This window comes from Pyrus communis, chromosome 5, assembly GCF_041283825.1.
Source record: "Pyrus communis isolate YQ-2024b chromosome 5, ASM4128382v1, whole genome shotgun sequence".
NCBI classification, from domain to species: domain Eukaryota; kingdom Viridiplantae; phylum Streptophyta; class Magnoliopsida; order Rosales; family Rosaceae; genus Pyrus; species Pyrus communis.
Genome location: NC_142569.1, coordinates 6,618,532 through 6,628,582, shown reverse-complemented (window position 1 = coordinate 6,628,582; position 10,051 = coordinate 6,618,532). Strand labels below are relative to the sequence as shown.

The following is a 10,051-nucleotide window of genomic DNA, read 5'->3' as shown; positions in this document are numbered from 1 at the left end:
TACTAAAAAATTCTCATAGCATGCATACGTTGTCCATTCCCCTGCACTGCACACCATTGTACACCTCACAGGTCCATGTGTCAATGGATGCGTGGTGTAAATAATGTCTCACTTGTTGGTTAGCTCTTCTCCTCTACAAGTTTACGGACATCATCACCTTCCAATCTCAAACCCGAGAACGATGATGCTCACAGTTTGATGAAATATAGATTATGAATTTGGATATTGGCTTTGCAATTTTTCCTATTAATCTAGTTATTCGTTCTGTCTACAATTCGGTTGGACTTGCCAAAGATTATTTGCATAATTTTTTAATTTAATTGGATCCCTCAGTGAAAAGAGGGCTTCAAACTTAAAAAGTTTTGAGAGTTTTTGAACATTGAAGATAATAAAGTCCATTGTTTTGTACTGATTGTTTGTATATTCTTTTTGAACGAATGAAAACTGTTGCCTTTGAGATCTAAGGTTTTATGTCTACTAGTTAAAAACACTAAGAAATGTGTCGGATTCAACTTTAAAATTAAGAGATTTTGGACCTTGAAGCTTTTCTTTGGGAATAAAATAAATATCGGAATCCTTCTTTTCCTATTTAAATGCTAATTGTTTTATTGTGATTTTGTATGTTTTCTTTGACGCCTGTTATTCTTAAATTAAGATAGTGTTTTTTTTGTTAGGGAGCGAAGATGAATTTTAGAGACAGAAAAACAAAATCAGTAACATATAAACCTAAAATTGAAAATTAATCAAAAAATAACAAATAATTAGATAAAAAGTTATAGCCATATACATTTCTTTATAATTTTTGAAAAAAAAAGAAAAATTATGTAATATGAATTTGTCTGTCAGAACATTATAATTACTTTAGTCTAAAGTAGGGGAGGTGGCACTGGGCAATTTTGGGGGTACATTTCAGTTTATTTACGAAATTACAACTGAGTCTCTCTGCCCCCTAATTTAACATTATTTGCAAAATTGCCACTGGGCTTCAGAAAGGGTTTTGGGTCTTTGGGCTGGAATTTCCGTTCGGATTGGAATTTTCGGTTTTGCGATCCACACTTTGATCATCGCCGTGTGGGATTTGGTGAGGGGATGGTTACGTGTCCATCATCGTCGAAAGGTCTGCTTCGACCACAACGTCTCGACTTTTCTTTCCGTTCCAACTTCTCTCTCACAAGCCTCTGCTTCAGTCGCTCTCGATCTTCGCCTTTTCTAAGGCGTCCGAGGGAGAAATGCAGTCACGAACGCCACTCTCACTCACCCTCCACCGTTGCACACGAACCCAATCATAATTCTGAAATCCATACACAACCCAGATGTTAATCCTTCAGAGAATGGCAATGGCCACTTCTTCTTCCTTCCTCTCAATCCCTCTCCTAAAGACCTCTTCTTTGCTTTCCCCAGTTAAACACTGCGCTACGTCACTGAGCTCCGAGTTCGGGGCTCTGTCCCTCTACGGCGGCTGAAATGGAGTCTCCACCTCCTCGGCGACGGCCACGGAGGCTCAGATCTCGACCCAAGAAGACAAATTGAAGGATGCCCAGATGGAGGTAGCTGATAAGCCTGAGAAAGTCGTGCTTCCAACCAACGAGTCCTCCGAAAGCCTCGTCACAATTCGACACACGGTATTTATTGAAATTTCATTGCTTTGGATTGGATTTATAATTGTGTATGTTAAATTGAAGTAGGAGTGCTTTCCTGTTGAACTTTTAGACTCTTAGGAGCTTCCCGTTTTTGAAAGTTTGATGCTTTTAATCAAATATTTTCAATTCTACGTTACTAATTGTCACCTGATTCTGTTGTGAAGAATGAGGAAGTGAGGATGAAGAAAATAAGAACATAACTTTTCGGTAATTTGAAATTTGATCGAATAGCACATGGAAAAATGGGTGTACAGCAGTACATAAGCTGCGAAAATTTTCATCCTGTTTTTGGGAATGTGAGAAGATACATGGGTTTCTATATTTTGATAAAGTGTTGAGGTCGAGCTATGTTCATTTTTTTCTGAATTTCCTTGTAGTTTGGTATTAATGGTGCCTTTTCCGCTGTTATGGTGATGAACTATTTATATGTGTTTGACTGCAGTGTGCACACGTGATGGCCATGGCTGTTCAAAAAGCTCCTCCCGGATGCAAAAGTGACAATTGGTCCGTGGATAGAAAATGGGTTCTATTATGATTTTGATATGGAGCCTTTGACGGACAAAGAGTTGAAGAGAATCAAGAAAGAGAAGGTAAGTGGAATTTCTGTATAAGTTATCATGTTTGTATCAAAGTTTTGGAACCATGAAACTATTGAAAACTATTCATGAGCATTTCTTTTGTGATTTGTAGGATCGCATCATTGGAAGAAACTTACCACTCATAAGAGAAGAAGTTTCAAGAGATGAAGCTCACAAAAGAATAACCGCTCTCAACGAACCATACAAATTGGAAATTTTGGATAGTATTAAAGAAGATCCCGTTACCATATATCATATTGGTAAGGGTTTCACTATTTTCAGGCTCAATATAGTATGGAAGGTGATGATTTAATGTGCAGGAACTGTGCATAAAGGAATAAAAAAGAGAGGGCGGGGCTGTGCTCAGGGAAAACAATGTTGTTGGTGCTCTTTAAAAATGAGTTATTGATATGCAGGTTGAAAAGGAGACTAATTTGAAGGTGGGAGGAACCTTTTGGTCAAGCTAACCAAATTATACTTATGTTTACACATATGCATGCTTGTACTGGGATTTGATTGTGTTTTGAACTAGCATCCTGTCATATTGGACTGTCTTTATGTCATAATTCCTCATAGTATGCCGAATTCTTCATAGGTGATGAATGGTGGGACCTATGTGCATGGCCCCATGTTGAAAAAACTGGAAATATTAACAGAAAAGTTGTCGAACTTGAGTCTATTGCTGGTGCCTACTGGAGAGGAGATGAAAAGAAACCAATGCTGCAGAGGATCTATGGCACTGCATGGGAGAGTGAGGATCAATTGAAGGCATTTCAAAGAGGAAGCTAAATGTCGAGATCACAGGCGCCTTGGTCAAGTTCTTGACCTGTTTTCTATACAGGTACTCAGAATTGCCCTGAATCTCTTTCTGCTGTTTACACAGATTTATCAGTTAGCAATCCCATTTTTTGTAATTATGAGGATTCTTGCATTGAACATTTTCATTGTTGAATTTTCACAGAATGATGCTGGTGGGGGTTTAGTGTTCTGGCATCTGAAGGGTGCTATTGTGAGGCATGTAATGGAAGATTTGTGGAAAAAGATCCACATAGAGCGTGGTTATGATCTGCTGTATACTCCACATGCTGCAAAGGTGAACCTTTGGCAGATAAGTGGTCATCTGGATTACTACAAGGAGAATGTGTATGATCAAATGAATGTTGAGGATGAACTTTATCAGCTTCGACCGATGAACTGCCCCTTTCATATCTTGGTTTACAAAAGGAAGCCTCACTCATATCATGAATTTCCTATTTGAGTTGCTGAGTTGGGAGCCGTATATAGATACAAATTATCTGGAAACTTGCATGGTCTTTTTCGTGTAAGAAGTTTTACTCAGGTATGGTGTTAGTATTTGCAAACTGTTAGTCTATAATCCTAGGTGTATAAAGTTTTTTTTTTTTGTTTAACCTCGGGACCTGTTGCAGGATGATGCCGCATATTTTGTCTAGAAGATCAGATCAAAGATGTATTAGGGGTGTCCTAGATCTTACCGAAGAACTTTTGTTGCAATTTGGCTTCATCAAATATGAGGTCAATCTCTCTACGAGGCCAGAGAAAGCTGTTGGAGATGATGATTTATGGGTGAAAACTTTTAGAGATGCTTTGGTTGATAAAGGTTGGAGCTATCAAATTGATGAAGGTGGTGGTGCCTTTTATGGTCCAAAGATTGATCTTAAGTTGAGGATGCCCTTGGAAGGAAGTGGCAGTGCTCAACTATACAGGTTAATCCTGAACTCATGACGGGATAACTCTAATGTGTGCTTATTTTTTAATTGGTAGTCTCCCCGTCTATCTCTGTATCACTTTGTAAAATGTTCATTAGAGATTTGGGCATGTTTTTTGAATTGAGCGAATTACATGGATTTGTTTGATAGACTAAAGCCACTTATTATTGTTATTTTAAATTGTTTAATCTTTTGTATTTCCCAAATTGTACAGGTTGACTTAACATATGCTGACTCAAACTCTGAAAAGAAGCGGCCTATCATGATTCATAGAGCTGTTCTTGGGTCATTGAAGCGATTTTTTGGGGTCCTTATGGATTTTCCATTATGGCTTTCGCCGGTACAAGCTTATGTTTTACCAGTTACTGACTCGCAGGTTTGTAATGCAGTTGCACGTTTAATGGTTCAATTAACTCAAGAACCCTCAACCCACCTGCACAACGGTTACCTGGGCTACAACCCCTGACTCTCCTCCCTGCGATTCGACTCCTTTGTCGACTCCGAGTCGCTCAAGGACTCCGCCACCGATTCCCCAATCTTCCACAGCTCCGCTGTAGACGACGCTTTCGCCACTCAGCCGGCATCGGAGGCCTTCTCTCCTCCATTGATCTATGCCGAGTCGAACGGCCAGGGCTTTGATGGAGGGTTTGGCGGGTCCGACGATCCAGTTTTGCTGGCTCCATTGGATATGCTGCCTGAGGAGGGCTTCGCTCTCAGAGAATGGAGGAGGTAGGGTCTCGAATTCTAATTGTTTTCGATTGAACCGATAGTTCTGTATAGCAATTAAATTTTGACTCTTTTGTGCAATTTGAAAGTTGGTTTTGATTTGGCTTGATCTTTCTGTTGCTGAGAAATTGAGTGGAAGTTGTTTTGATTTCGGTAGTTTTCAAGAATTGGATGCTTAGTGATCAGTGATCGTCTGGCTTTATCGGGTAAGGAGATAATTAAAGCAATTAAATTTCAAAATTTGGATTTACAGTTCGTATTTTGAGCCTGAATTCATGAAAACAAACATAACCCATTATTTATTAGCGATTAATGATATGATTAATTTAGTTTTTAATCATAATCAATAGCATGTAGCTTTAGCAGAAGTGGGGTTTGGGAAATTGGCTAGCACCCATGTTGCTTTTTGTTTGTCTGCTTTCCATTTCTCCCCTCTCTTGCCATCTTCTCTGTATTTTTGCTGCTTCTCTCTCCCGCACTCCCTTTTTTACTCTTGGTTCTGTGGTTCTCCGGCCGCCATTAGGTTTTTGTGGTCGGACAACGATGGAATCCGAGGACGATGACTACTTCAGCAGCGACGATGACTACTAGAAATTTTTATTTTGAATTCGTATCCCCTAATTTTTATTTTGCCCCAAGCCGGCAAAGGAATCAGGGTAACGGAGCTCAGACTATCAGAGGTATAAATTCACATACCTGATTTTTTTTTATTAATTTCAACCGGATCTGAGAAATTCTAAGTCATGGATCTATGAATGGTGTCTGTTGAGTCTCCGAGTGTCTCTATTTTTTTTTCATTGGTCTCTGTAGTGTCTCTCTGTATTTGTGCATCCATATGGGAATATGATATTTAAAAGCTCATTATTGTCCTGGGAAACCTCCTAAATTATCGATTCCTTGCTTTCTATGTACAATGTTTCATATTCTATGTTCTAATTTTCTAATTTTGGGGTGGAGGGAGTGCTAATATGGTAATTTTCAGGGATTTTGGGTCTTTGCGGGATTTTTTTGGGTAAATTTGTGATTTGCAGTTGATTTTAGGAATTGATTTATGGGTTTGGTTTGAATGCACTGACAAAAGTTATTGTTTCTGTTAACGCATATGATGAAAGGTAAGTTTGAAAGGAGAAAGGGTAGAAGTGGTGTCTGGTTAGAAGGAGAGAGATCCATGGCAGTTGGCACAACCATGGCCACAGCCACGAAGAGGAGACATTGTTGGGGATATCGAAGCTTCTCAAGGAATTGACCGAGTTGGAGGACATGAAAGTACAGATTTGGATTTCATCAGCACGACCAAGATCATGAGCATTTTGATTGTCTGCAGCTCTCAGTTCTTGGTATTTCTTCTTACATTTAACCTGATTGACTTTTTTATTTTGTGGGTTTGGAAATTCAAGTTTTTTTTTTTGTGCAATTTATATTTCCATTGAACTTTTTGAACTGTTCTGTTTGGTTGCCAATATGATTACTTATAGACTATTTCGCCATATGCATTTGCTACAAAATGTAAACTTATTTTAAATGAAACATGTTGAAGTCTCTTTGCATTTGCATAAGCTATTGTGTGTTGTTAAAAGAGAGGGGGCATCTAGCATACAACACACATGCCATGGGTGTACAACTAAGTTTGCCATGGAAGGATTTCTGGATTTCTTCGATGCCTCTCCTTCAGCCAAACCTCTGCATTTACATGAATTTTTAGATTGCAGAGTCTGACAGCATGAAGCATATAGACCGTTAGCAGCTATGGTTTTGTTTTTCAAAACATTTTGGATAGGAAAATCAATGGATTGTAAAGGTAAAACTGAAATTGAAAAACACTGAGGTTAAACATGTACAGTTGATACCGTACCATTTTTATAATTTTTTCCAAAAAAAAAAAAAAAAAAAAGAAATTAGGATCACATGGCTTCGCCAAGCTCACAACACACACGCCATGAGAAGAAATTTAATGACTATTGTATGTTGCTAAAAGAGAGGAAAGGTAAAAGGTAATGGAATAAATATGCTCTCAAAATCTAAAACTAATATTCTCAATGTGTTTGAATTCTCTTCTTTTCATTCTCATTATTTGGCTTCCTTCTTTCATTGTTTGTTCATTATACAACTGTTTTACTTACCATTAAAATCCAATTGATATAGGGTTATGGGGACAGATTGAAGAAGGTGAAGATCACAGGGGTGGGATATTGGGGAGGGTGGTAGGGTTATGGGGAGTGGGCTCTGGTTGGTTTCGATTTGACCGAGGCCACGGTTCGATGGAATTGAGGTGATGTGGAGTATTCATGAGGTCCCAGCCAGACGATATAGGGCCTACGCGTGGGGTTTAGGGGTTTCACGGGGAGGGTTACAGAGGGAGGGGGTGCACGCATGAATTGCAGAGGGAGAGGGAGAGGGTGCACGCATGAATTGCAGAGGGAGAGGGAGAGAGGGAGAAAGAGGGGGAGTATGGTTGCTATATTCGAGCTCTCTTTTTTATTTTTACTTGAATTTGATTTGATTTGATTTTTTTTTTATTTTTTTTAGGCGACAGGTTGAGAATGCGAAAGCTCTGCTGGAGGTGGAGGTGAGAATTTTAATTTAATTCATGGTATATTGCTGTTGTTTTTTTTTTTTTTTTTTTACTTTATTTTTGTGGGATTGTGCTGTTTTTGGAGAAAACAATATTAAATTGAAGTAAAGTTTAGATATTTCTGTAATTGGGATTTAGAGTAAGAGATGAAGAACTGAATGTGATTGCAAAATTAAAAGTTTAGAACTTTTTTGGTTTGGAAGCTAATTTTAAATTCAGTTAGCTGAGTAATTAATAGAGAAATGTATAACGAATGCGTGATATGTTTTTCGATGCGCATGAGCAGACATTGGTACTGCTTCAGCGGCAGCAGCTGCTATATGATGGTAGATGAGGAATTCTGAGATGCTGAGTGCTCTTAGTGTCAGAGATGAAGACTTGATAATGATCGTATCCAATTCCACCTTATGGTTATGGTATGCTTGATAATGTTGTCCTTTATGTGCAATTCACTGTATGATGTTCATGCCTTTAATGGGACTGTCAATATTGGTTTTGTCATCATACATCATTCGTGAGAAATGGGATGGTGAGTTTCTCAATACAGTTTTAATTTTTGTGCGAATAATGTTTGTAAAAAGTCTGTTTTTATTTAGTTCATTGCAGATTCTTATTCTTTTATTTAGTTCACCATTCATGCTTTTAAAGATAAGAAGTGCAAGGTTCTCTCAGATGTTAGTTTTGGGTGGCAATTGAAAGTTACGAGGATAAACAAAAATACCTACCAATTGAAAGGATAAATTCAATTGAAAATATTTGGTTCATCAATTATTATAGTTTGAGCTTTCTGCATTAAATGTCCTGTTTTCGGGAAGAGTGATTCATATAATTGGGTTTTATTAAATTTTTCATGATTTTATACAGTTTTTCGTTTAAATTTGTGGATTCTAAAACACTTTTATGAGTGTTAAAATCTTATTGTATGTCTAAAATTTGTTTGGAATTTGGCGGTTTCTTCAATTTCATCACCACCCATTCTCACAACTTCATCTAAAGTGTTTTGCATGTATAAGATTCGTGTTCATGGAGGTTATTTCAAACAGATTTCAAGCTGTGCTGCAGAAATTTGATCAAATTGGTGGATTTGGGTAAGAAACTAAGAAACCATATTCTTTTCTTTCGGTTTTAAGAACTGAATTTGATGGTTAAGTTTATGTTTGAAGATTATCTTCCTTTCTCCTAAATACTGAGTTTTATGGGATTACATTTGGCAAGTCTGAAAACGAATTAGAAATACTGAGTTTTATGAGATCTATTTGGCAAGATTATCTTCCTTTCTCCTAAATACTGAGTTTTATGAGATCTATTTGGCAAGTCTGAAAGCGGATTGCGTATGTTTATATCTTCCTTTCTCGTAAATACTGAGTTTTATGAGATCACACCATCTTATGTTTATTGTATAATCTTATGCAGTCAGAAGAATTATCATCTTTTTTCTTTCAGATTTCAACATATTTGGAAATACTTCAAATTTTTTGTAGTGCAGTTTGTAGTTAACATGATTACGTAAGTTTTGTTTCTTTAGTAAATTTTTATGCAGGAAAGAAAGTCATTTCTCAGTTTGTAGTTAACATGATTACACAAAGTTCTGATAAACGATCTCATTCACTCGTGTGTTCCTGTGTTCATTCATGATTGTGTTAAATGTATTCAGGTTAAATATGTCTTATTCATGCGAGTTACGCATGAAACAGTTGTTCCCACCACAACACGCGGGCGGATTTTCTAGTTGATACTATTAGTCAAGACTCAAAAGTTGGATCTTAATTCGTTGACTGGTATGCAACAATGAATTTTTCTAGATGCTAGCAATCTACGAATTTTTCTAGATGCTAGCAATCTACGAATTTTTCTAGATGCTAGCAAATATATAGACCGAGAGAAGGCAAAGTCGTTTATGTACATACAAAATATTAAAGTCCCAATTAAGACGTTACTGGCAAATATATGGACTAAGAGAAAGCAACTTTATCCCAATATTTGTATCTTACTAACCGAACACCCAATTATCATTTTAAACACCTTTCATCTTCTTTCTCATGCGTGTTTCAAAGTTTTGTTGCTGTTGTATTTGGTGGATTGGAAGGAATTGTTGAGTTTTTGCAACTATATGAGAAATTTTTAATTGTGACGAGAACACAAATGGTACACCTCATGTTTTAATAGAAGTTGTGGGAAATTTTATTTTTTAAGTTATTAACTTTTTAGCACACATATCCCACTATTTGTATAGTGACACGTGGTGTACCATCTCGTATACTGATCACACTGAAAAATCTCTTGCAACTATATATGAACTAGCAATTGTGGCGTTACATATGTCAATGTTGGGCCTTGGGCATTAAGTTTTGCCATTAATATCCCAACGCCATTGCCAACTATATATGAACTACTATGCTTCGCTACGGTAGTTTACTTTTCCAATGATTGAGATAGGCTTTGGGCATTAAAAGCGACTGTATTTTCTGTCAGCATTTATTTTTATCTTTTACACATTTTTATTAATTTTTTATAATTAATATTCTTCAACTCATTTGATTTGACTGCTTAAAATTAAAAAAGATTTGTGAAAAGCAAAAATAGATATGTGAAGAAATCTTGTAAACGATGAAGTGAGAAGATGAGATAGGATTCGATAGTCACCAGTACTGATTCCCGACAAAAATCCATGGAAGGCCAAACGTAATGGACGTGGATGACTTTTTCTTTTGTTGACCGAAAAAGGTTGACTTGGGTTTTGATATTTCAATATGTATCAGTACTAGGCTTGGCAATTCCTGACACGACCCGATAACCCGACACGACACG

General features: G+C 37.2%; 1 pseudogene across 1 annotated transcript; it reads left to right on the top strand.

The window, feature by feature from the left end:
* Positions 1 to 1,042: 1,042 nt before the first annotated feature.
* Positions 1,043 to 4,678, top strand: LOC137726336 (threonine--tRNA ligase, chloroplastic/mitochondrial 2-like; annotated as a pseudogene). Its single transcript, XR_015962123.1, has 8 exons — positions 1,043 to 1,622; positions 2,083 to 2,230; positions 2,331 to 2,478; positions 2,814 to 3,059; positions 3,180 to 3,557; positions 3,646 to 3,942; positions 4,160 to 4,321; positions 4,460 to 4,678. The product of XR_015962123.1 is annotated as a threonine--tRNA ligase, chloroplastic/mitochondrial 2-like (transcript).
* Positions 4,679 to 10,051: the final 5,373 nt, after the last annotated feature.